This window comes from Oncorhynchus nerka, linkage group LG24, assembly GCF_034236695.1.
Source record: "Oncorhynchus nerka isolate Pitt River linkage group LG24, Oner_Uvic_2.0, whole genome shotgun sequence".
In the NCBI taxonomy this organism is placed as follows: domain Eukaryota; kingdom Metazoa; phylum Chordata; class Actinopteri; order Salmoniformes; family Salmonidae; genus Oncorhynchus; species Oncorhynchus nerka.
In genome coordinates this window covers 68,080,839-68,100,882 of record NC_088419.1, presented here as the reverse complement: position 1 = coordinate 68,100,882, position 20,044 = coordinate 68,080,839, and positions in this window count along the sequence as shown.

Below are 20,044 nucleotides of genomic sequence, written 5' to 3'. Positions count from 1 at the left end.
CATGTTCTCGGTGTGGAGGGGCAGGGGGAAAGTGATTCATTAAGCAGCAGACATGTTCTCGGTGTGGAGGGGCAGGGGGAAAGTGATTCATTAAGCAGCAGACATGTTCTCGGTGTGGAGGGGCAGGGGGAAAGTGATTCATTAAGCAGCAGACATGTTCTCGGTGTGGAGGGGCAGGGGGAAAGTGATTCATTAAGCAGCAGACATGTTCTCGGTGTGGAGGGGCAGGGGGAAAGTGATTCATTAAGCAGCAGACATGTTCTCGGTGTGGAGGGGCAGGGGGAAAGTGATTCATTAAGCAGCAGACATGTTCTCGGTGTGGAGGGGCAGGGGGAAAGTGATTCATTAAGCAGCAGACATGTTCTCGGTGTGGAGGGGCAGGGGGAAAGTGATTCATTAAGCAGAGACATGTTCTCGGTGTGGAGGGGCAGGGGGGAAAGTGATTCATTAAGCAGCAGACATGTTCTCGGAGGGAGGGGCAGGGGGAAAGTGATTCATTAAGCAGCAGACATGTTCTCGGTGTGGAGGGGCAGGGGGGAAAGTGATTCATTAAGCAGCAGACATGTTCTCGGTGTGGAGGGGCAGGGGGAAAGTGATTCATTAAGCAGCAGACATGTTCTCGGTGTGGAGGGGCAGGGGGAAAGTGATTCATTAAGCAGCAGACATGTTCTCGGTGTGGAGGGCAGGGGGAAAGTGATTCATTAAGCAGCAGACATGTTCTCGGTGTGGAGGGGCAGGGGGAAAGTGATTCATTAAGCAGCAGACATGTTCTCGGTGTGGAGGGGCAGGGGGAAAGTGATTCATTAAGCAGCAGACATGTTCTCGGTGTGGAGGGGCAGGGGGAAAGTGATTCATTAAGCAGCAGACATGTTCTCGGTGTGGAGGGGCAGGGGGAAAGTGATTCATTAAGCAGCAGACATGTTCTCGGTGTGGAGGGGCAGGGGGAAAGTGATTCATTAAGCAGCAGACATGTTCTCGGTGTGGAGGGGCAGGGGGAAAGTGATTCATTCTCGGCAGGGGCAGGGGGGAAAGTGTTCATTAAGCGGTGTGGAGGGGCAGGGGGAAAGTGATTCATTAATGTTCAGCAGACATGTTCTCTCGGTGTGGAGGGGCAGGGGGAAAGTGATTCATTAAGCAGCAGACATGTTCTCGGTGTGGAGGGGCAGGGGGAAAGTGATTCATTACAGCAGACATGTTCTCGGTGTGGAGGGGCAGGGGGAAAGTGATTCATTAAGCAGCAGACATGTTCTCGGTGTGGAGGGGCAGGGGGAAAGTGATTCATTAAGCAGCAGACATGTTCTCGGTGTGGAGGGGCAGGGGGAAAGTGATTCATTAAGCAGCAGACATGTTCTCGGTGTGGAGGGGCAGGGGGGGAAAGTGATTCATTAAGCAGCAGACATGTTCTCGGTGTGGAGGGGCAGGGGGGAAAGTGATTCATTAAGCAGCAGACATGTTCTCGGTGTGGAGGGGCAGGGGGAAAGTGATTCATTAAGCAGCAGACATGTTCTCGGTGTGGAGGGGCAGGGGGAAAGTGATTCATTAAGCAGCAGACATGTTCTCGGTGTGGAGGGGCAGGGGGAAAGTGATTCATTAAGCAGCAGACATGTTCTCGGTGTGGAGGGGCAGGGGGAAAGTGATTCATTAAGCAGCAGACATGTTCTCGGTGTGGAGGGGCAGGGGGAAAGTGATTCATTAAGCAGCAGACATGTTCTCGGTGTGGAGGGGCAGGGGGAAAGTGATTCATTAAGCAGCAGACATGTTCTCGGTGTGGAGGGGCAGGGGGAAAGTGATTCATTAAGCAGCAGACATGTTCTCGGTGTGGAGGGGCAGGGGGAAAGTGATTCATTAAGCAGCAGACATGTTCTCGGTGTGGAGGGGCAGGGGGAAAGTGATTCATTAAGCAGCAGACATGTTCTCGGTGTGGAGGGGCAGGGGGGAAAGTGATTCATTAAGCAGCAGACATGTTCTCGGTGTGGAGGGGCAGGGGGAAAGTGATTCATTAAGCAGCAGACATGTTCTCGGTGTGGAGGGGCAGGGGGAAAGTGATTCATTACAGAGGGGCAGGGGGAAAGTGTTCATTAAGCAGCAGACATGTTCTCGGTGGAGGGGCAGGGGGAAAGTGATTCATTAAGCAGCAGACATGTTCTCGGTGTGGAGGGGCAGGGGGAAAGTGATTCATTAAGCAGCAGACATGTTCTCGGTGTGGAGGGGCAGGGGGAAAGTGATTCATTAAGCAGCAGACATGTTCTCGGGGGAAAGTGATGGAGGGGTGTGGAGGGGGGGGGAAAGTGATTCATTAAGCAGCAGACATGTTCTCAGGTGTGGAGGGGCAGGGGGGGGGGAAAGTGATTCATTAAGCAGCAGACATGTTCTCGGTGTGGAGGGGCAGGGGGGGAAAGTGATTCATTAAGCAGCAGACATGTTCTCGGTGTGGAGGGGCAGGGGGAAAGTGATTCATTAAGCAGCAGACATGTTCTCGGTGTGGAGGGGCAGGGGGAAAGTGATTCATTAAGCAGCAGACATGTTCTCGGTGTGGAGGGGCAGGGGGAAAGTGATTCATTAAGCAGCAGACATGTTCTCGGTGTGGAGGGGCATGTTTCATTAAGCAGCAGACATGTTCTCGGTGTGGAGGGGCAGGGGGAAAGTGATTCATTAAGCAGCAGACATGTTCTCGGTGTGGAGGGGCAGGGGGAAAGTGATTCATTAAGCAGCAGACATGTTCTCGGTGTGGAGGGGCAGGGGGGAAAGTGATTCATTAAGCAGCAGACATGTTCTCGGTGTGGAGGGGCAGGGGGAAAGTGATTCATTAAGCAGCAGACATGTTCTCGGTGTGGAGGGGCAGGGGGAAAGTGATTCATTAAGCAGCAGACATGTTCTCGGTGTGGAGGGGCAGGGGGAAAGTGATTCATTAAGCAGCAGACATGTTCTCGGTGTGGAGGGGCAGGGGGAAAGTGATTCATTAAGCAGCAGACATGTTCTCGGTGTGGAGGGGCAGGGGGAAAGTGATTCATTAAGCAGCAGACATGTTCTCGGTGTGGAGGGGCAGGGGGAAAGTGATTCATTAAGCAGCAGACATGTTCTCGGTGTGGAGGGGCAGGGGGAAAGTGATTCATTAAGCAGCAGACATGTTCTCGGTGTGGAGGGGCAGGGGGAAAGTGATTCATTAAGCAGCAGACATGTTCTCGGTGTGGAGGGGCAGGGGGAAAGTGATTCATTAAGCAGCAGACATGTTCTCGGTGTGGAGGGGCAGGGGGAAAGTGATTCATTAAGCAGCAGACATGTTCTCGGTGTGGAGGGGCAGGGGGAAAGTGATTCATTAAGCAGCAGACATGTTCTCGGTGTGGAGGGGCAGGGGGAAAGTGATTCATTAAGCAGCAGACATGTTCTCGGTGTGGAGGGGCAGGGGGAAAGTGATTCATTAAGCAGCAGACATGTTCTCGGTGTGGAGGGGCAGGGGGAAAGTGATTCATTAAGCAGCAGACATGTTCTCGGTGTGGAGGGGCAGGGGGAAAGTGATTCATTAAGCAGCAGACATGTTCTCGGTGTGGAGGGGCAGGGGGAAAGTGATTCATTAAGCAGCAGACATGTTCTCGGTGTGGAGGGGCAGGGGGAAAGTGATTCATTAAGCAGCAGACATGTTCTCGGTGTGGAGGGGCAGGGGGAAAGTGATTCATTAAGCAGCAGACATGTTCTCGGTGTGGAGGGGCAGGGGGAAAGTGATTCATTAAGCAGCAGACATGTTCTCGGTGTGGAGGGGCAGGGGGAAAGTGATTCATTAAGCAGCAGACATGTTCTCGGTGTGGAGGGGCAGGGGGAAAGTGATTCATTAAGCAGCAGACATGTTCTCGGTGTGGAGGGGGAGGGGTTCTCGGTGTGGAGGGGCAAAGTGATTCATTAAGCAGCAGACATGTTCTCGGTGTGGAGGGGCAGGGGGAAAGTGATTCATTAAGCAGCAGACATGTTCTCGGTGTGGAGGGGCAGGGGGAAAGTGATTCATTAAGCAGCAGACATGTTCTCGGTGTGGAGGGGCAGGGGGAAAGTGATTCATTAAGCAGCAGACATGTTCTCGGTGTGGAGGGGCAGGGGGAAAGTGATTCATTAAGCAGCAGACATGTTCTCGGTGTGGAGGGGCAGGGGGAAAGTGATTCATTAAGCAGCAGACATGTTCTCGGTGTGGAGGGGCAGGGGGAAAGTGATTCATTAAGCAGCAGACATGTTCTCGGTGTGGAGGGGCAGGGGGGAAAGTGATTCATTAAGCAGCAGACATGTTCTCGCTGTGGAGGGGCAGGGGGAAAGTGATTCATTAAGCAGCAGACATGTTCTCGGTGTGGAGGGGCAGGGGGAAAGTGATTCATTAAGCAGCAGACATGTTCTCGGTGTGGAGGGGCAGGGGGAAAGTGATTCATTAAGCAGCAGACATGTTCTCGGTGTGGAGGGGCAGGGGGAAAGTGATTCATTAAGCAGCAGACATGTTCTCGGTGTGGAGGGGCAGGGGGAAAGTGATTCATTAAGCAGCAGACATGTTCTCGGTGTGGAGGGGCAGGGGGAAAGTGATTCATTAAGCAGCAGACATGTTCTCGGTGTGGAGGGGCAGGGGGAAAGTGATTCATTAAGCAGCAGACATGTTCTCGGTGTGGAGGGGCAGGGGGAAAGTGATTCATTAAGCAGCAGACATGTTCTCGGTGTGGAGGGGCAGGGGGAAAGTGATTCATTAAGCAGCAGACATGTTCTCGGTGTGGAGGGGCAGGGGGAAAGTGATTCATTAAGCAGCAGACATGTTCTCGGTGTGGAGGGGCAGGGGGAAAGTGATTCATTAAGCAGCAGACATGTTCTCGGTGTGGAGGGGCAGGGGGAAAGTGATTCATTAAGCAGCAGACATGTTCTCGGTGTGGAGGGGCAGGGGGAAAGTGATTCATTAAGCAGCAGACATGTTCTCGGTGTGGAGGGGCAGGGGGAAAGTGATTCATTAAGCAGCAGACATGTTCTCGGTGTGGAGGGGCAGGGGGAAAGTGATTCATTAAGCAGCAGACATGTTCTCGGTGTGGAGGGGCAGGGGGAAAGTGATTCATTAAGCAGCAGACATGTTCTCGGTGTGGAGGGGCAGGGGGAAAGTGATTCATTAAGCAGCAGACATGTTCTCGGTGTGGAGGGGCAGGGGGAAAGTGATTCATTAAGCAGCAGACATGTTCTCGGTGTGGAGGGGCAGGGGGAAAGTGATTCATTAAGCAGCAGACATGTTCTCGGTGTGGAGGGGCAGGGGGAAAGTGATTCATTAAGCAGCAGACATGTTCTCGGTGTGGAGGGGCAGGGGGAAAGTGATTCATTAAGCAGCAGACATGTTCTCGGTGTGGAGGGGCAGGGGGAAAGTGATTCATTAAGCAGCAGACATGTTCTCGGTGTGGAGGGGCAGGGGGAAAGTGATTCATTAAGCAGCAGACATGTTCTCGGTGTGGAGGGGCAGGGGGAAAGTGATTCATTAAGCAGCAGACATGTTCTCGGTGTGGAGGGGCAGGGGGAAAGTGATTCATTAAGCAGCAGACATGTTCTCGGTGTGGAGGGGCAGGGGGAAAGTGATTCATTAAGCAGCAGACATGTTCTCGGTGTGGAGGGGCAGGGGGAAAGTGATTCATTAAGCAGCAGACATGTTCTCGGTGTGGAGGGGCAGGGGGAAAGTGATTCATTAAGCAGCAGACATGTTCTCGGTGTGGAGGGGCAGGGGGAAAGTGATTCATTAAGCAGCAGACATGTTCTCGGTGTGGAGGGGCAGGGGGAAAGTGATTCATTAAGCAGCAGACATGTTCTCGGTGTGGAGGGGCAGGGGGAAAGTGATTCATTAAGCAGCAGACATGTTCTCGGTGTGGAGGGGCAGGGGGAAAGTGATTCATTAAGCAGCAGACATGTTCTCGGTGTGGAGGGGCAGGGGGAAAGTGATTCATTAAGGCAGACATGTTCTCGGTGTGGAGGGGCAGGGGGAAAGTGATTCATTAAGCAGCAGACATGTTCTCGGTGTGGAGGGGCAGGGGGAAAGTGATTCATTAAGCAGCAGACATGTTCTCGGTGTGGAGGGGCAGGGGGAAAGTGATTCATTAAGCAGCAGACATGTTCTCGGTGTGGAGGGGCAGGGGGAAAGTGATTCATTAAGCAGCAGACATGTTCTCGGTGTGGAGGGGCAGGGGGAAAGTGATTCATTAAGCAGCAGACATGTTCTCGGTGTGGAGGGGCAGGGGGGAAAGTGATTCATTAAGCAGCAGACATGTTCTCGGTGTGGAGGGGCAGGGGGAAAGTGATTCATTAAGCAGCAGACATGTTCTCGGTGTGGAGGGGCAGGGGGAAAGTGATTCATTAAGCAGCAGACATGTTCTCGGTGTGGAGGGGCAGGGGGAAAGTGATTCATTAAGCAGCAGACATGTTCTCGGTGTGGAGGGGCAGGGGGAAAGTGATTCATTAAGCAGCAGACATGTTCTCGGTGTGGAGGGGCAGGGGGAAAGTGATTCATTAAGCAGCAGACATGTTCTCGGTGTGGAGGGGCAGGGGGAAAGTGATTCATTAAGCAGCAGACATGTTCTCGGTGTGGAGGGGCAGGGGGAAAGTGATTCATTAAGCAGCAGACATGTTCTCGGTGTGGAGGGGCAGGGGAAAGTGATTCATTAAGCAGCAGACATGTTCTCGGTGTGGAGGGGCAGGGGGAAAGTGATTCATTAAGCAGCAGACATGTTCTCGGTGTGGAGGGGCAGGGGGAAAGTGATTCATTAAGCAGCAGACATGTTCTCGGTGTGGAGGGGCAGGGGGAAAGTGATTCATTAAGCAGCAGACATGTTCTCGGTGTGGAGGGGCAGGGGGAAAGTGATTCATTAAGCAGCAGACATGTTCTCGGTGTGGAGGGGCAGGGGGAAAGTGATTCATTAAGCAGCAGACATGTTCTCGGTGTGGAGGGGCAGGGGGAAAGTGATTCATTAAGCAGACATGTTCTCGGTGTGGAGGGGCAGGGGGAAAGTGTTCATTAAGCTGTTCGGTGTGGAGGGGCAGGGGGAAAGTGATTCATTAAGCAGCAGACATGTTCTCGGTGTGGAGGGGCAGGGGGAAAGTGATTCATTAAGCAGCAGACATGTTCTCGGTGTGGAGGGGCAGGGGGAAAGTGATTCATTAAGCAGCAGACATGTTCTCGGTGTGGAGGGGCAGGGGGAAAGTGAATTAGTGACATGTTCTAAGGGGCAGGGGGAAAGTGATTCAGACATGTTCTCGGTGTGGAGGGGCAGGGGGAAAGTGATTCATTAAGCAGCAGACATGTTCTCGGTGTGGAGGGGCAGGGGGAAAGTGATTCATTAAGCAGCAGACATGTTCTCGGTGTGGAGGGGCAGGGGGAAAGTGATTCATTAAGCAGCAGACATGTTCTCGGTGTGGAGGGGCAGGGGGAAAGTGATTCATTAAGCAGCAGACATGTTCTCGGTGTGGAGGGGCAGGGGGAAAGTGATTCATTAAGCAGCAGACATGTTCTCGGTGTGGAGGGGCAGGGGGAAAGTGATTCATTAAGCAGCAGACATGTTCTCGGTGTGGAGGGGCAGGGGGAAAGTGATTCATTAAGCAGCAGACATGTTCTCGGTGTGGAGGGGCAGGGGGAAAGTGATTCATTAAGCAGCAGACATGTTCTCGGTGTGGAGGGGCAGGGGGAAAGTGATTCATTAAGCAGCAGACATGTTCTCGGTGTGGAGGGGCAGGGGGAAAGTGATTCATTAAGCAGCAGACATGTTCTCGGTGTGGAGGGGCAGGGGGAAAGTGATTCATTAAGCAGCAGACATGTTCTCGGTGTGGAGGGGCAGGGGGAAAGTGATTCATTAAGCAGCAGACATGTTCTCGGTGTGGAGGGGCAGGGGGAAAGTGATTCATTAAGCAGCAGACATGTTCTCGGTGTGGAGGGGCAGGGGGAAAGTGATTCATTAAGCAGCAGACATGTTCTCGGTGTGGAGGGGCAGGGGGAAAGTGATTCATTAAGCAGCAGACATGTTCTCGGTGTGGAGGGGCAGGGGGAAAGTGATTCATTAAGCAGCAGACATGTTCTCGGTGTGGAGGGGCAGGGGGAAAGTGATTCATTAAGCAGCAGACATGTTCTCGGTGTGGAGGGGCAGGGGGAAAGTGATTCATTAAGCAGCAGACATGTTCTCGGTGTGGAGGGGCAGGGGGAAAGTGATTCATTAAGCAGCAGACATGTTCTCGGTGTGGAGGGGCAGGGGAAAGTGATTCATTAAGACATGTTCTCGGTGTGGAGGGGGGAGACATGTTCTCGGTGTGGAGGGGCAGGGGGAAAGTGATTCATTAAGCAGCAGACATGTTCAGACATGTTCATTAAGCAGCAGACATGTGGAGGGGCAGGGGGAAAGTGATTCATTAAGCAGCAGACATGTTCTCGGTGTGGAGGGGCAGGGGGAAAGTGATTCATTAAGAGCAGACATGTTCTCGGTGTGGAGGGGCAGGGGGAAAGTGATTCATTAAGCAGCAGACATGTTCTCGGTGTGGAGGGGCAGGGGGAAAGTGATTCATTAAGCAGCAGACATGTTCTCGGTGTGGAGGGGCAGGGGGAAAGTGATTCATTAAGCAGCAGACATGTTCTCGGTGTGGAGGGGCAGGGGGAAATGATTCATTAGGGGCAGGACATGTTCTCGGGTGGAGGGGCAGGGGGAAAGTGATTCATTAAGCAGCAGACATGTTCTCGGTGTGGAGGGGCAGGGGGAAAGTGATTCATTAAGCAGCAGACATGTTCTCGGTGTGGAGGGGCAGGGGGAAAGTGATTCATTAAGCAGCAGACATGTTCTCGGTGTGGAGGGGCAGGGGGAAAGTGATTCATTAAGCAGCAGACATGTTCTCGGTGTGGAGGGGCAGGGGGAAAGTGATTCATTAAGCAGCAGACATGTTCTCGGTGTGGAGGGGCAGGGGAAAGTGATTCATTAAGCAGCAGACATGTTCTCGGTGTGGAGGGGCAGGGGGAAAGTGATTCATTAAGCAGCAGACATGTTCTCGGTGTGGAGGGGCAGGGGGAAAGTGATTCATTAAGCAGCAGACATGTTCTCGGTGTGGAGGGGCAGGGGGAAAGTGATTCATTAAGCAGCAGACATGTTCTCGGTGTGGAGGGGCAGGGGGAAAGTGATTCATTAAGCAGCAGACATGTTCTCGGTGTGGAGGGGCAGGGGGAAAGTGATTCATTAAGCAGCAGACATGTTCTCGGTGTGGAGGGGCAGGGGGAAAGTGATTCATTAAGGCAGACATGTTCTCGGTGTGGAGGGGCAGGGGGAAAGTGATTCATTAAGCAGACAGACATGTTCATTAAGCGGTGTGGAGGGGCAGGGGGAAAGTGATTCATTAAGCAGCAGACATGTTCTCGGTGTGGAGGGGCAGGGGGAAAGTGATTCATTAAGCAGCAGACATGTTCTCGGTGTGGAGGGGCAGGGGGAAAGTGATTCATTAAGCAGCAGACATGTTCTCGGTGTGGAGGGGCAGGGGGAAAGTGATTCATTAAGCAGACATGTTCTCGGTGTGGAGGGGCAGGGGAAAGTGATTCATTAAGCAGCAGACATGTTCTCGGTGTGGAGGGGCAGGGGAAAGTGATTCATTAAGCAGCAGACATGTTCTCGGTGTGGAGGGGCAGGGGGAAAGTGATTCATTAAGCAGCAGACATGTTCTCGGTGTGGAGGGGCAGGGGAAAGTGATTCATTAAGCAGCAGACATGTTCTCGGTGTGGAGGGGCAGGGGGAAAGTGATTCATTAAGCAGCAGACATGTTCTCGGTGTGGAGGGGCAGGGGGAAAGTGATTCATTAAGCAGCAGACATGTTCTCGGTGTGGAGGGGCAGGGGGAAAGTGATTCATTAAGCAGCAGCAGACATGTTCTCGGTGTGGAGGGGCAGGGGGAAAGTGATTCATTAAGCAGCAGACATGTTCTCGGTGTGGAGGGGCAGGGGGAAAGTGATTCATTAAGCAGCAGACATGTTCTCGGTGTGGAGGGGCAGGGGAAAGTGATTCATTAAGCAGCAGACATGTTCTCGGTGTGGAGGGGCAGGGGGAAAGTGATTCATTAAGCAGCAGACATGTTCTCGGTGTGGAGGGGCAGGGGGAAAGTGATTCATTAAGCAGCAGACATGTTCTCGGTGTGGAGGGGCAGGGGGGGAAAGTGATTTCTGTTCCTTATTATTGATACATTTTCAGAAAGCTTCAATCTAAAAACAAATCCAGGATGGAATATTTTATTTGAATGAAAAAACAAAATGTGCAGTAGAGTATAAAAAAAGTTTTCACATTTTATATGTCCGAACTCAGAATCAAATATGCTTCCCAAAAATAACACGGTCGCCGTGGTAGAACTTTTATTCTGATTTATGATTTTCTGCATTTATCAAAGTCCCATCAGGTAGCCTGATTTCAGATGTATCCATGTAAACAGGATTATTAGGGAAATCGTTTTTCTTGCAAAGCAAGTAAACGTTTAAATCAAACTATTATATTATATTACCGTAGACAACCCTAGGTGCTTAGTGAAAGGTAATCTATCAAGTTTGGAATAATCATCCATTTACGGAGACGAATGAAGAAGAGACCATAATTTACAGTGAGAGGCACTTCGTATTGTCAATGTACAGAGCAGATACAAAACACACACACGGCAGTGGAGCTGCACAGACAATACCCATATTCCCAGCCCCAACAACAACCCCACCCCAATCAACAGCAGCAGATGTGTGTGTAATATAACCCTTCTCCTGGGCATGTCACACTGAGCAACAAACCCAGCATCAGCAGCTGCTAGTAACACACACACACACACACACACACACACACACACACACACACACACACACACACACACACACACACACACACACACACACACACACACACACACACACACACACACACACACACACACACACACACAATCCATATCTTAATGCTGATTATCACAACAAAGAGGGCAACTAACAAGAGTTATGGCTGGGGGAGTGAGGTGTGTGTGATGTGCGCGAGTGTGCTTTTGTGTGTGTGTTGGAGGTTGTTATTCCCATGTTGAGTTCCAGGCACTGACTTCATCACCTGGAGCTGCCAGTGACCTACAGGTTAACAAGCCAGAGACGGGGAGGGAAAGCACACACTCACACACACACAAAAACAAACACACTACCCTGATGCTTTCCAGACCATCTCTCCCTTTCTCCTCCATTCCCCATCCCACTCTCCCACTCTTATCTCCCCCCCCCTCTCTGCCCTCTGTGCTCTCTCGCATAGCAAAAATATCCAAGTTCAATCAGCTTTTTCTCACTACCACTCTTTCTTCTTTCTTCTTGATATCAGCTGGATCCAACTGAATCCAGCTTGCAGACAGACGACCACTGTAAACACACTGCAGGGCTCCCACAAGACAAATGACTGTGTCCGATGCCCATTTAGTAAGAGCTGTAAGTTAGTGCTGCTTGAACCATGTGATAAATGTCCACATAAAAGTGCTATCATTCTCTGCCCCCCCCTCTCTCTCCACCCCTCCTCTGTAACTGGAACACATACATCATCACTAGTGGCGTATCACCTGAGTAGTGGTGTGTGTGTGTGTGTGTGTGTGTGCACTGCTGATTGATCATAATAAAGAGGATTTTGCCATTTAAAGGAGACACCAAACACAGGCAACATGCATCAGCCAGGCCACAGAGCAGAGCACTTTAGCAGAGCACTTTTTGGAGTGAGAGAGCCACTGTTGGCATACAGACATACACATACCTAAAATATGTATGCATTCAAATACATATTGTATAGCCAGATAAAGAGAGAGACAAGCGGACAGAGTGTGTGGTTAGGACAGGAGAGTTTTGCTGGCTTGCTTTGGTAACTGTTTGGGGTTTAGGCTACAGTACAAAACCATAAAGACACATTTTAGTCCGTAAGGAAACCAGAATGGGTCATGTACAGAGGCTGCGCACACACACACACACACACACACACACACACACACACACACACACACACACACACACACACACACACACACACACACACACACACACACACAGCTGGAGGAGTGAGAAGCACATGTTTTGCTTTAGTAGATGTTTATGTTCATGCATCGATGTGGGAGGAGGTTGATGGGGAACCATCAATTATAACAATGATCATAAAACACACACTAGTAAACAAACATCGCAAAGTTCACAGAGAGACAGAGACAGACATATATAGATAGAGAGATTGGGAGAGAGAGAGAGAGAGGGGGAAAGAAAGGAATGCTATAAAAGGAAATACTTCTTTATTGAATACAGGATCAAGTCTCTGCTGTCTCAGCCAGGTCACCCATGATATAAACCAGTATTCGACGTCCATCCATGTCTGAGGATGTCGGGAGATTACGTGGAAAATTGCCACTAGGGGCAACAGTGAGCACTGTTACCTTCAAGTAGATTTCGGTTTTGCTAGGGTGTTGTGGACGGTGATGGAGAATGGGCATAAACATCTGCCTCTGATGGTAAAGATTGTATTTTTGTATCCAAGAATAGATGTTTTTTATATTTTTTGTTTTAAGCCTATCCCAAACCTTAACCCTTACCTTAACCATTTGGAGTTTGAAACAACTTCGAAATTTGACGTTTGAGAAACATGGATGAATGTCTAATTCTGACATGAGACTGTGAGAGCCTGCTGCCTGTCTAGTTCAAGTCCTGAGAACTCAAAACATACCAGGGGCCTTTTGGGGTCCAGGGTTAAAGGTCATAGGCTACCAAAGGTGTGTGTGTGTGTAATAACTCAATGTGTTAATGTCCCTTATGCCCCCCACCCCTCCCTTCCCAAACTTAGCCCTATTAACCCCACTTCCATTCACATGTTTATTTAGGTAGGTTGGTTTGTAGTTAGAGAGGGAGGAGAGGAGAGGGCGAGGACGGGAAGGGGGAGGTGAGGTGGCTGCCTCTACACATGTTTATTTATGTAGGGCTGGTTTGCAGTCAGAGAGGGAGTGGTTGAGGAGGTGAGGAGGGATAGGGGAGAGTAAGCTGGTGTTTAGGTAGGAGTAGTTAGTGAGTTGATGGAGAAGAGGGTGGTGAGGACAGGTGAGGAGGGGTGAGGAGTGGGTGGGGAGAGAGTGCATTGGTGTCACTGTGCTGGCTACACTAGTTACTGACATCCTATCACGTTTTCTCCATCAACCCTGTGAGCCCTGTCAGAAACACACACTGTTGTAAAGAAGGCACAACAGCACCTCTTCCCCCTCAGGAGGCTGATAATATGTTGCAGATCCTCAAAAAGTTATACAGCTGCGTGTGTGTATGTTTGTGTTGGGGTGTCAGTGTAAGTACAGTATGTGTGTGGGTAGAATCCAGTTTGTGTACATAGAGTCAGTGCAAGAGTTTAAAAAAAGGGTCAATGCAGGTAGTCCGGGTAGCCATTTGATTAGCTAAAGCAACTGCAAGGCACCCGACCACAAGGTGCTACAGAGGGTGGTGAGTACGGCCCAGTACATCACTGGGGCAGAGCTCCCTACCATCCAGGACCTCTATACCAGGCGGTGTCAGAGGAAGGCCCTAAAACAGGTGAAAGACTCCATCGACCCAAGCCATAGACTGTTCTCTCTGCTACCGCATAGCAAGTGGCAGTAGCGCACCAAAAAGGACCCTGTACAGCTTGTACCCTCAAGCCATAAGACTGCTAAACTACAGTAAGCTGCTAAATAGCTCATCAAATGGCTACTCTGACTACCTGCATTTACCCTCTTTTTAACTCTTGCACTGACTCCATGTACACAAAGTGGATTCTACCCACACACCAATAGGATTTAGGTCAGGGCTTTGTGATGGCCACTCCAATACCTTGACTTTGTTGTCCTTAAGCCATTTTTCCACAACTTTGGAGCATGCTTGGGGTCATTGTCCATTTGGAAGACACATTTGAGACCAAGCTTTAACTTCCTGACTGATGTATTGAGATGTTGCTTCAATATGTCCAAATAATTTTCCGCCTCATGATGCCATCTATTTTGTGAAGTGCGTCAGTCCCTCCTCCAGCAAAGCACCCCCACGACATGATGCTGCCACCCCCGTGCTTCACGGTTGGGATGGTGTTCTTCGGCTTGCAAGCCTCCCCCTTTTTCCTCCAAACATAACGATGGCATTATGGCCAAATCGTAATATTTTTGTTTCATCAGACCAGAGGACATTTCTCCAAAAAGTATGATCTTTGTCCCATGTGCAGTTGCAAACCGTAGTCTGGCTTTTTTATGTCGGTTTTGGAGCAGTGGCTTCTTGCTGAGTGGCTATGTCGATATAGGACTCGTTTTACTGTGGATATAGATACTTTTGTACCGGTTTCCTCCAGTATCTTCAAAAGGTCCTTTGCTGTTGTTCTGGAATTGATTTGCACTTTTCACACAAAAGTACGTTAATCTCCTGGAGACAGAACGCATCTCCTTCCTGAGCGGTATGATGGCTGCGTGGTCCCATGGTGTTTAAACTTGCGTACTATTGTTTGTATAGATGAACGTGGTACCTTCAGGGGTTTGGAAATTGCTCCCAAGAATGAACCAGTCTTATGGAGGTCTTTTTCTGAGGTCTTGGCAGATTTCTTTTGATTTTCCCATGATGTTAAGCAAAGAGGCACTGAGTTTGAAGGTAGGCCTTGAAATATCTCCACAGGTACACCTCCAATTGACTCAAATGATGTCAATTAGCCTAACAGAAGCTTCTAAAGCCATGACATAATTTTCGGGAATTCTCCAAGCTGTTTAAAGGCACAGTCAACTTAGTGTATGTAAACTTCTGACCCACTGGAATTGTGATACAGTGAAATAATCTGTCTGTAAACAATTGTTGGAAAAATTATCTGTGTCATGCACAAAGTAGATGTCCTAACCGACTTGACAAAACTATAGTTTGTTAACAGGACATTTGTGGAGTGGTTGAAAAACTAGTTTTAATGACTCCAACCTGTGTGTATGTACACTTCAACTTCAACTGTAGCTACCTCTATTACCTTGTACCCCTGCACATGGCCATGTTATTGTTACTCATTAATGTGTTTCATTCATTTATTCCTTGTGTCACTATTTCCATATTTTCTTTCAAAACAAATATTGATCCTGAACTGTTTGTTGTTGGAAAAGGACCCGTAAGTATGCATTTCACTGTTGTTTACGAAGGATGTGACCAGTTGCATTTGATTTATAAACACACAAATCTCATGTCCCAGGCTCCAAGCCCCTCTAATGATGTCTGTCATGCATACTGTACACTAAAAATGTTGTTTTTTTGCTGTCCCCATAGGATGACCCTTTTTGGTTCAAGATAGAACCCTTTTGAGTTCCATGTAGAATGCTCTGTGGAAAGGGTTCTACATGGAACCCAAAAGGGTTCTTCAAAGGGTTATCCTACGGAGACAGCCGAAGAACCATTCTTTAAGTTGTAGCTAGAGTGTATACTGTAGGTCAGTGCTTTCACACCTCAGTCCTCTGCTGGCCAATACAACCAGAGGCTAGCATGGAGCTCTCACACACAGAGGATAGTTTACCCCCAAAGTGAGCCCTCAGACCAGGCAGGACTCAGCTCTCTGTGACCCCTCACACCTTGCCAGATGTCAGAGGTCAGGAGTTAGGTCCACAAAAGTGTACTCACGCACAGATCACCTCATATTGTGGTGTTGGTCAATGATTTAATGTACAGGGAACTGATATGTTTGTCCAAATTTGCAAATAATTGCGAACTAAATTATTGTTTTAAATCAGCCTTATTAAATCCATGTGTATCCCTGAGTTATTTGAGGCATTTTCTTTGCGCACACCACCCTTAGGAAAGGACATAAAAACAACAAAGCTGGTGTGTTTTCGTATCTTTATTTCTTATCCATTACCTCATACTGGTGGTGGTGTTTAGTCTATGATGTCATGTATAGTAATAATGCAGTCACTAGTTATGTATAAGGTGACTAGACGCCGTGTAAGCTTGACTTAGACACATTCTCTGGCAGGCTGCTGCTCTACATTTACATTTGACATTTGAGCCATTTAGGAGACGCTATTATCCACAGTGACTTAGAGTCACGAGTGCATACATCTTGGTACATCTTTGTACAAGTTGCATGCACCTTGCTCTACTAATTTAGAGAGAGAGAGAGAGATCCAAGTCAAAACTCTAATCCTCACTCTACTCACAAGTTTACGCTTTTCTCGACACTTTACAGGTTCATGAACAATGAGTAAAAATCCACTCTGAATAAACCCAGGACCTTGGCTTGGAATTGATAAATCAATATGTTATAGATATCAATTTGTACATATGTATTAATTGTGTTCTGTGGTCAAATAGCAAGTTCTGGCAGGGTACGTGTGTGTAGATGTCATGCTCTCTGGCAACAGTCCGGTCAGTGGCATGAGGACAGTGGGGTGATGAGGGTGCTGGGTAATGGAGAGAGGGAGTGAAGGGAATTCCTGTAGATTCCTGTGGGGCAACTGCAGAAGCAGCACACAGCTCAGAGGGATCGACTAAGAATAGAAGCAGGGTGATTCAGCAGGGATTTCCTCCTTGCTGACTCCCTCCCCAACCTTACCCCTGCCTCCACCTCCCTCACCCCGTCCCCTGATCCCTCTCCTCCCTCACCCCTGCCTGTTCCACTGAGGAATTTTCACACTAAATCCTGTCACTGTGGCCATGCACTCTCTCTCTCGCTCTCTCTCTCTCTCTCTCCTGATCCTCTATACCTCACCCACAAGACTCTGCTGTAAAGGCTAACTGGCACCAGAGGGTGAGCTATTTCTGAGGTGCCAATTTCAATTTCCACCAACAGCCCTCTCTCTCTCTCTCTCTCTCTCTCTGAGTTTCTCGCAGAGCTGGAGGGGGGAGAAGGGGAGAGACAGAAGGAAAGGTTTACAGTAGTCTGTATAATCACACAGGTCTTTTTAACTGGTGCCCACTAACATTATGAGCTCCAAACCCCTGCCCAGTCTTCAATTTCTAGTGCATTCTCAGCACACATGCACATGCCCAATAGACCCATTCACGCAATAGAGGTGCCATTAGTTTTTGCTAAACTGGAACAGGAGCGACTCAGAAACACAGCTAGAACAGTTCTGAGCCTCACATCGTGATCCAGTAAACTGATTCTCAGTGGTATTTTTAGTTTCTGGTATGTTTTCAGTTTAAGTTAGCTATATACAATGTGAAGCTCCTCTAGGAATGTGTTTGCGGGTGAGGGAGTATGGGGTAAAATACACTATATCGTACCTATTACTACCCAAACTGCAACTATTTGTAACTAGGCCAACACAACACAGTACAGCTATGCTGTGAAAAGGGTTCTCTGATGTGGGAACTTCCAGATGTAATGACCCCTGACCCCTAACTCCTCTCTCTTTCTGAGATGGCATGTTATGTCAATTACAGGTTAGAAGCCGGGAGGCACCGTAGCGTTTTAATACAACTTAACCAAACCCCTTGCTCTCTCCTCTCTCTCCCCTTCTTCTCCTCTGGAAACAGAGATAAGGAGATGAACTCCCACACACAGACATACACACAGAGGGGTTAGTGACAGATAGAGAGATCCTTTATCTTTATGATGTCTGATCTCTCTCTCTCTCTCTCTCTCTCTCTGACTGTCTGCAACCGAAACAATTCTGCTTTTTAACTCTCTTGTTGCACAACAATACCAGGCTGAGAGTCTGTTCTTTGACAGTTTATGACACACACACACACACACACACACACACACAGATAGACAGAGACTTAGACACACACATGGACACATGAACGATGAACAAACGCCTGCACTTACACACGTCAGGCTTGTTATAAGAGACTAGATGTTTAAAAAAAAAGGGATTTTAACAAAGAGGTAGCAGGCAGCGGAAAGGGATCTTTGCCACTTGGCATGCTGCCATTTTCCATTTAACCTCCCTGTGTTCTCCTCCCTTCTCCTCCTCTTCTGTTTTTGTGTGTGTGTTTGTGTGTGAGGTGCCCCCATGTGCCTGTGTGGTCAGGTTTTTAGAGCTATAAGACTAAGCTGTTGTCCAGTAATCATCACATCAGAAATGAGAGGTATCCTCCTGGAGACACCATTATCTACAGGATATCACAGAGGACAGAACAGAGTGCCGGTGTGTGTTTATCTGTGTGATAAAAACAACCATCAGCAGAACAAACACACCATTTATACTAGACCCTGTGTCAGTAGGCAGAACACGGAATGGGAGAGGGAAGAGGGATGGAGGGGGGATGGAGTTAAGGGGAGGACTCTGGGAAAACTGACTGACCCAGCTGCAGGCCTCTCTCTCTCTCTCTCTCCGATCATGGTGTTGTGTAGTATCTGCCCAGTGGCCCCAGCCAGTCTAAACAGCCCTCTCTCTCTCTCTCTCTCTGATCATGGTGTTGTGTAGTATCTGCCCAGTGGCCCCAGCCAGTCTAAACAGCCTTCACCCACTTGCTGTTCTGTCATGGAAATAAATGTACTTCCTGTTACCAAGTCATTTACGGTTTCTATGCCTTTAGTTTTCCATGTGGACCAATTTAGCGGTGAATTATGAAAAGCTATCAATGATTGTTCCATAGGTTTGTGTTTTTAAGGAGTGGTATTGGTTCTTGTAGAATACGATTAATTTGTTATAGTGTTCTAACTATGAAGTTGTTCATGTTCTTAGCTTCATCCTCTGAAAATAGACAGGTAAAAATATTCTGGGGATGAGCATCTTCAATATGTACCCTTCGTTCCTCTTCAGTGTATTTAACTATATGTTGCAAGTAAAAGCCTTGGGTAGCGAGTTCAAACCACCCTCAGGCTTAGGAAGATGGAAAACGTTATTTTTTATTCTATTCATTTTATTTGCCCATATAAAGTCTGTTGTGACCGAGTATACTTTTTAAAGAATGTCTTTGGTGGGATAATTGTTATTACTGAAAATAAGTACAAAAACTTTGGGAGCCATGCCATTCTGAAGAAATTGACTCTACCTATAAGATTTATGGGAAGATTGTTCCATTTAGTTAGATCTGTTTTCATATTGTTGAGTAATGGAATAAAGTTATCTTTATATTTCTGCTGTTTGTTGTAATTTATTAAGCATCCTAAGTATTTCATGTTTTTTGTGGTCCATGTAAAGGATTGCTGTATGTCCTGAGTTATTATTTTTCATATTATCAATATTTCGGGGATTTTCCACATTAATTTTATATCCTGAGATTTTAGAGTATCCTAAAAAATATTTTTAGCAAGGGGGCATTCAATATTGGCCAGGCATATCAGGATATCATCTGCAAATAAGTGTCATTTATATTCATGTTTACGAATGCTGATAACTGTTACGTTTGGGTCCTGTCTAATTCTTTCTGCAAGTGATTAACCTTTTCACACCTACCAACATACCGGTGTGATAATTCTACAATGGTCCCTGGGGAGTAAGATCAAACCGGTGTGATTAGAATGCTTATTTAGAACGACAAGTTTCGGTATGATGCAACAATCAGCATTTGAGCTGGCCACACTGTTTTTTCAGAAATATTTTGCACAAACACAGTCCTTACAAAGTCATGTCCAGAATGTGAGCAGTTTATTTTTGGATGCAATGTTCAGACATTCACAGAAGAAGCTACAGCATAACACAATCATTCAAAGTGGGAAAATGTGGGCTACATTTGTCCTAGCGCTAACTGAGAAAAGATTGATGTAAAACAAGCAGTCATATTTTTATAACTCTCGGCTGACAGGAACTACAATATGAATTAGCTAATAGCAATTACTATTTATAGTTAATCACACCATGGATGAGCTCACCATTGATCGAAATCATTGAGTAAAACACTTTCTAGAAATTGAAAGTAATCCGATGAAGGGTAGTTTCTGCTCGCCGCCATGATTGTTTTTCACAGAAACCAAAGATAATAGGAGACAAGATGAGTTTGGTCTGTTTATATTATGCATGTTGAAGGGGGTGTGTCGTCTACCATTGTTCACATCTCACCATTCACTTCCCGGAAGTTCTCAAAAAAATGTGTGAACCGTTACGCACCTCATTTTGTTATAACATCTGGTCTGACAGACAATTACGTG